Genomic DNA, 7159 nt, shown 5'->3' with positions numbered 1-7159 from the left:
GGAGTCAAAACTAATGACAAATCTTAAAATAATCTTTGGCAACCATCTAAAACAAATTTATATTATTTACTGCTACAAAATGTTTAGTGAATATGATTTTTATATTCTGGCATTATCTTATTTGTGTTTTATATACTTTCAGCTGAGTATTTTAGTTTTTTTTTTTTTTTTAATGTTGAGAGTGAGAGAGAGTGTGTGTGTGGAGAAGGGGCAGAGAGTGAGGGAGAGAGAGAATCGGAAGCAGGCTTTATAGCCAGCTCCGAGCCTGAGTCGGGGCTCAATTTCAGGACACTGAGATTATGACTTGAACTGAAATCAAGAGCTGATGCTTAACGGACTAAGCCACCCAGGTGCTCCTATTTTAGGTTTAATATCAATGTCATTTAGCAGATAAAAATGATGTATTTAAAAAAATGATGTATTTATACTAATAATGAAGAGATTTTTCTGAAGCTGAAAAAACAAGCTTTCTCCCCATCTCTCTAGCACTGAATGTATAAGATATTTCTTAACAGATAGAAGACATTCTTCTTTTAGAAAATAAAGATACAGTCTTGATGGAGTAAAGAGTTGATATTAGTGAAAATTAATTAGTACAGACTGTTTCCTTCACTGGCTTAAATTTATTTGGAAGAGCAAGTCTTCTCTTCTGTCTATATTGGAAGTTTTTCTTTCTCGTTTTCTCTTACTCTTTCTGGCTATGCTTATGGGACGACAACACATCTAGTTGAAACGTGAAAATTTGGAATAGCCCATGTTTTTTTACATCTTTGTATCATCCATATTTGATTACTTCTCATATGGATCTTGCTTTATGTTTCATTTTTACAAAGAGTTTTAAATTTAACTCTGGAGTAGGTATTATTTTCATATTATATAGGTAAGGAAACAATAGTTGTGTCTTTTACCCTTTTTAAATACTGGCTTGTCAATATTTTCTTCATGGGGGTGCTTTATGTATTTTATATAGGTACGTGTATACAAATTTAAAAATTAAGATATATATATGTTGATATTAAATAAAAATAATTAAGATCTGTATACATATTTATATATATACATGCACAATAAGAAGAAATTGTAAGCAACTTTATTATAATAATTTAGCAACTTCTATGAAATGAGAAAATTCCTTAAAAATCAAATTACCAAGGGGCGCCTGTGTGGCTCAGTCAGTTAAGCATCTGACTTTGGCTCAGGTTATGATCTCCTGGTTCGTGAGTTTGAGTCCTACTTTGGGTGAGCATGAGCTCCACTTCAGGTGAGCCCTGCTTGTCTCACTCCCCCTCTCTCTCTGCCCCTCATGGGAATCTCTCTCTCTCTCTCTCTCTCAAAAAAAAATTGACTTACCAACACTGACATAACAAGAAATAGACAAATCAGAATAGTCCTATGTCTGTTAATGTAATCAAACCCATAATTTAAAACTTCTCCAAAAGAAAACTACAGGCCCAGAATGGCATCATCAGGGAAGACTGATAAATTGGACATCATTAAAATTAATAACTTGTATTAGTTAAAATATATATATTATAAATAACTTGTATATGTACACAATATTATATATATGTAGAAAACTAATATCTAACTCTTATTGCATCTTACCCCCCTCTCCATCTTTCTTTCAGGCATCTATTAACTAAGATATTTTCATTGTTAAGATTTTTCAGGACACTGTAATCTGAACCTATATCCTTTATGCTTTATTTAAACATTGGTTCTAAAATTGAAAAGTAATAGAGTGTTCACAATGTAGTAGTATGTATGTATTTTTATCTGAAGAACCAAATAGTATGATTTGATGCACAGAGAAAGAAATAACTCTATGTCACTAAAATATCAAACTCAGATTCTTTTTCTTTTGTTTGTATTTCATATCATCAAGTGCTCAAAATCATTTCTCAATTTTGTTTCCTGTTTGAATTATAACTTTTTTACTAAGCTTTCCTCTCCCCTGAAGTTTTCAGTCATCTCTATTCTTAGTGACATGAGAAACATGCTTACATCATGTCAGTAAGAAGTTTAAACTTCTTAATCATGCCATTTGTCTTGAAGTTCTTCCAAAAATTCTGCTAATTGGAGTTCTGACTTGCAGTTTTAATTTGGTCTAACTCATTTCTTGACTTGCTGTAGAAATCCTATAATTTGTTTTCACTGTACTCTATATCTTGAAACATATACATACATATATATATATATATATATATATATATATATTTTTTTTTTTTTTTTTTTTTTTTTTTTAAGATAGATGTCATCTTGGGAGCATTTTGTACTTTTCTGAAGAACACCTTCAGTAGATTTTTTTTTTCCTAGAAAGATACATAAACAGGTTTCTCAGGCTTTTGTATATTAGGGAATATCTTTATTTAGTCTCTAGTTTATTGTTGCCTTGAAGTGAGTAGAATCAGTCTCCCACATGAAATTGGTTTAAATGTTGAGAGCGATGATGTCCTACACTCACCAATATGGTGGGAAACATTTATTTCTCACATAATGAAGCTTTCTGAGGAAATAGCAGGACAGATACCCAAGCCAGTCGGAAGTGTCTTGAGTGAAAGTTACAGAGTAAGGCCATAGTGAAGGTGTGAACATCTTGCCAGTGCCAAGGGAGGTAGTGCTTAGTCCTGTTTATAGGTTTGCCTGGATATGGGGCCAGGAGGGGGTATGGGGGAGAAAGAAGGGTGAAGACTGAAAACTGTCAGGGGTAAAATGTCAAGAATGGAGTCAGATTCTTGTCGTATCCTCATACTAAAATAATAGTTTACCTGAATGTACAACTTTACATTGAAAACCATTTGCCTATTGAACCTTAAATATATTGCTCCATTTTCTAAGCATCTGCTACTGATGAAAGTCTGATGATAATTTCTTTATTGATGAAATACTTATATTTTTCTCATAGAAACTTAGTAGATCCATTTGGGATTCTCAGAATTCTGAAACTTCACTATAAAGTGCTAAGGTATAGGTATTTTTTTCCATTCATTTTGTTTGACACTTGGTGTGATTCCTTTCAGTTTGGTACTTATGCTGTATTTCAGTTCAGAGGAAAAATTTCTGTAAATTTTTTTGGATTTTATTCTCCTGTTTGTTTTCTCTCTTCTCTCTGGAGATCTTCTAGGGCCAGATTTCATGCCCACTGGATATGTCTGTTATTTCTCTGAACTTTTATATTTATATCTCTGCTCTTTGTTGTGTTAAGTTTACCTCCACTCTTTAGCCCTTCTAGTATGAAAAATTTGCCAGTCTTATGTTGAAATTGCAAGAATTCTTTCAAGTTATCTGGTTCTTCCCTTTTCACAGTAATCTGTTCTTGTTTTATGGATAAACTTCCTTATGAATCTTTGAGGATATTGCATCAGTTATAAGTGTGTTTGGCCATAAGCAGTAGAAAATCCAACTATAGTAGCTTAATAAACAAAAGGGTTTATTTGTCCCTTGAAGCAAGGATCTGGGGATAGGCAGACTGAAGTTGATCTAGTAAAGAGAATCTCTCCATTTTAGGGTTCTGCCATGTTTAACATGTGGACCTCTTTCCTCATGCTTATCTCTTCATGGTCATAAGGAAGGTACTACACTTTTAGACATCTTTTCACATTCCAAAGAACAAGAAGTGATAAAGGCAAATGACTGAACTGAATCTATTACTTTTCTTTATCTAAAAAATAACTATTTAAAAAAATTCCCCTTAAGGCTAAATGGGTGTGTGTGGTAGGGGGGACAAATAAAAGACTCCCCAGAAAGTCCTACCCCATGACTTACATATCACTGTCCAGAACTGGGCCACATGGCTACCACAGACCAATAATTGGAAGGTTTTTAAAAGAAGGAATGGCAGGGGTGCCTGGGTGGCTCAGTCAGTTAAGCATCTGACTCTTGATTTCTGCTCAGGTCATGATCTCACAGTTTATGAGATCAAGCCCCACATCAGGGCCTGCTTGGGATTCTCTCTCTCCCCTACCCCTCACTCTGCCCCTCCTTGCTCATGCTCTCTTTCTCTCTCAAAATAAATAAATAAACTTAAAAAATATATAAAATAAAACATAAAAGAAGGAATTGCAAATGGGACTCTGTTAACTAACCAACAGTGTCCACCAATGATATTAATTGGAATTTTAATAAATGTTCTACTCTTTGAATTGTCTCTTTTACTCTATTGCTGTTTCTCAAGTAACTAGTCATACTTGGTGCTACTTGTAGCTAAAGGATTAGCTTGAGAAAGTTTTGTCTCTTTTCAAATTATTTTTCTTATTTCATGTATTTATCATTTATGCTAAAGTTAAGATTTTTTCAATTTTTGTCATGTTTATTCCAGCATTTGTCAGTTTGAAAACTTTATTACTTTATTACCTTAGATGGTGGGGCTATAACAGTCACAATTCTCCGAGTCCTGTATGAGGAAAACTTCTGACTTTACCTGATTACCATAGCAAGCTCTCTCTTTAATTAGATGGAAATTGGTCAGCTCTTCACCATGTGCTCTCTCCACTCTTCACTGTGGATATGTGATCTTGGTTCCTATTTAACTCTGGATCTTTGCCAAAAAAATTTGAAATGAACCAGAACAGCTCATTTTCCAAAGTTTGCAAAAAGTTTAACTTACATTTGTTTTCATTATTTTCCTTTTTTTCATGGGCTTCTGGGAAGAATCTGCTTTGGGTTTTGAGTTTTGAGGGGAAGGGAGGAAAAAGAAATAAAAAATATTATGGAATTGGGCCAAAAGAATAAAAAAAGTTAAGGGTATTCTTATTGAAAGTTTTGCCTCCTTGAATTAGTATTGTTTTACAAGTATGGGTATTAATTTTGTTTTTATTATCCTTAAGCTTTACTGGTTCATAAAATCTGAAGTAAATTTAGAATAATGGGAAGAAATTGAATTAAATCTACACATAACAAGACAGGAACTGAGATATAATTGAAGGTGGAGCATGGGAGGAGAGACGATGGTTGTTAGAAGAGAAGCTCCAACATTTTTGAGCCTGTGCTAGAAGGTGGGGGGGGGGAACCATATTAAGACAATCTTGATCATAGAAGCTCAGTAAACATGTATGCCTAAGGTAGATTTGAATGAACATTTAGACTTTGAAATGTTTATCTAAAGTGGTGAAATCCATAAGCTTTGTGTAGGATAAGCCTTAGAATTCACCCAGATATGGTACCTATATAGTCTGGATTGATTGGGATAGTTTTGATTTCATATATATTATTTTCACCGAAATATTTTGTTAAATATAACTGATTACATTTAATGTGTATTCACAAAAGATGTTACATATCAACATTTATTTTAAAATATTTTGTCAAGTTATGTACACATAGACCAAGTGACTACTGGAAGAACAAAAAAATGTGAACTTGCATTCCAAAGATTATTCAAGTTCACTTGACAGCGAGGCAGGGTTTAGGAAGGGAAAGAATTAATGTTTGAGCAACTACTTTGTGTTAGCAACATAGGAGGCCATTTATATACATCATCATTTTTAATCTTACAACTTTTGAAATATCTGTATTTTAAGTATAAGAAATCTGAGAACATAAGTAAGTTGTTCAAAGTCAGAGTTAGGTCAAGAGGTATATTAATTTGCTAGGGCTATCATACAAAATACCACAGGCTGAGTGAGTGGCTTAAACACAGATTCTGGAGGTTGGTAGTCCAAGATCAGGGTGTTGGCATTATTAGTTTTTTGTTTTTTTGAGACTTCTCTTCTTGGTTTGCAAATGCTGCCTTTATCTGGTGCCTTCTCACCATATTCTCAGATGGTCTTTTCCTCTGTGGGTGCATACCCCTTGTGTCTGTGCGTGTGTATAAATTTCCTCTTATATGAACACCAGATTGCATTAGGACCCACCCTAATGGTTTCATTTTAACTTGATCAAGTCTTTAAAGGCCAGATACAGTTACATTTGAGATACTGGGGATGAGGACTTCAACATAAGACTTTTGGGGGGGTGCAGTGTAGCTCATAACAAGGGGACAAATGTATTTAGGAATTGTGAAATGGTCATCAGTCGTGAAGGTTTTCTTTCTTTTCTGGTCTCCTCGTGTTGTGGAATATAGAAGGAACACACGGCTGGAGGGCACATGAATTCACAACCATTTATCCAGTATACGTGTAGCCCAAATACAGAAATGGGTCCAGCTGGGGTGGGTAGAGAGGACTGCCATACTCAAAAGCCTTATGCTAGAATATTTAGCCCAGGGGGAATCTAGAAAATACCTAGTCTGAGCTCTTCCCTTTACAAATAACGAAACAGAAGTCCAATTATGAAATGACTTCCCGAATATCATAAAATTAGTGGTGTAACAGAGCTAACATTTTTATAAGCTATTGTGTGCTATTCACTGAGAATATATTCAGTGAATAAATACAAACATACTCATTTACGTGTACATATATGTAAATATATAGTATATAAAAATAAAATGTCTTCTAATCCCTAAAGTGATTTTTTTTTTTTTTTTAAGAAAAACACAGGACTTTATTATTCCCATTACAGAGGGCAGGTCTTTGCAGGATGACAGCGGGGACGAGGCCCCTACTTGCAGGCGATGAGCGGGTTCCACAGGATCAAGATGACAGACGGAGTCCCCGCGCAGGAACATCTCGGAGATGTGGCAGTCCTTGTTGACTGGCTCGGACTTCTTGCCCTTGCCGCTCTTGGGGACCTCGGTCCACATCTCCTTCACGTTCTCCAGCACCATGTTGCAGTGCCTGTCGAAGGCCTTCGCACGGCCCAGCAGCTTCTTGTTGTTGCGGCAGTTGATGAGCACTTGGGTGTTGTTCGTGACCGACTGCGTGAGCACGGAGAGTGGACCCATGTTACACTCTTCCTCCTCCCGCTTCTGCAGCTCCTCGGGGGCTATCTCACCCTTGGGCTTGTTGAGGAGGCTCATGGTGGTAGTGGCTGCGCTGCCAGGTCAGTGCCGTCTCCTCCGCGTTGCTCCTGCCTCCCCTTAAAGTGATATTTGAAGGTAGACTTTACTCTCTGCGTTTTACTGATTACAAAAAAATAAAAAATAAAAATAATAAAAAAAATCCTGCAGCTGAGATTTAACTTTTTTTTAATGGATACACTTTTTTTCTTTCAGCCTTAGTTTTGTTTTTTAAGTGTTTGTTTATTTCTTTTTAGAGAGAGAAAGCATGAGCAGGGGAAG

At 35.5% G+C, this 7159-nt stretch overlaps 1 pseudogene; it reads right to left on the bottom strand.

Moving 5' to 3' along the window:
* Positions 1–6456: 6456 nt before the first annotated feature.
* Positions 6457–6953, bottom strand: LOC109264011 (small nuclear ribonucleoprotein Sm D2-like; annotated as a pseudogene).
* Positions 6954–7159: the final 206 nt, after the last annotated feature.

Source organism: Panthera pardus, unplaced genomic scaffold (assembly GCF_024362965.1).
Source record: "Panthera pardus isolate Hobbes unplaced genomic scaffold, ASM2436296v1 HiC_scaffold_1, whole genome shotgun sequence".
Taxonomy (NCBI): Eukaryota; Metazoa; Chordata; class Mammalia; order Carnivora; family Felidae; genus Panthera; species Panthera pardus.
The sequence above is the reverse complement of the archived record's forward strand: the minus strand, read 5'-3'. Positions and strand labels throughout refer to the sequence as shown.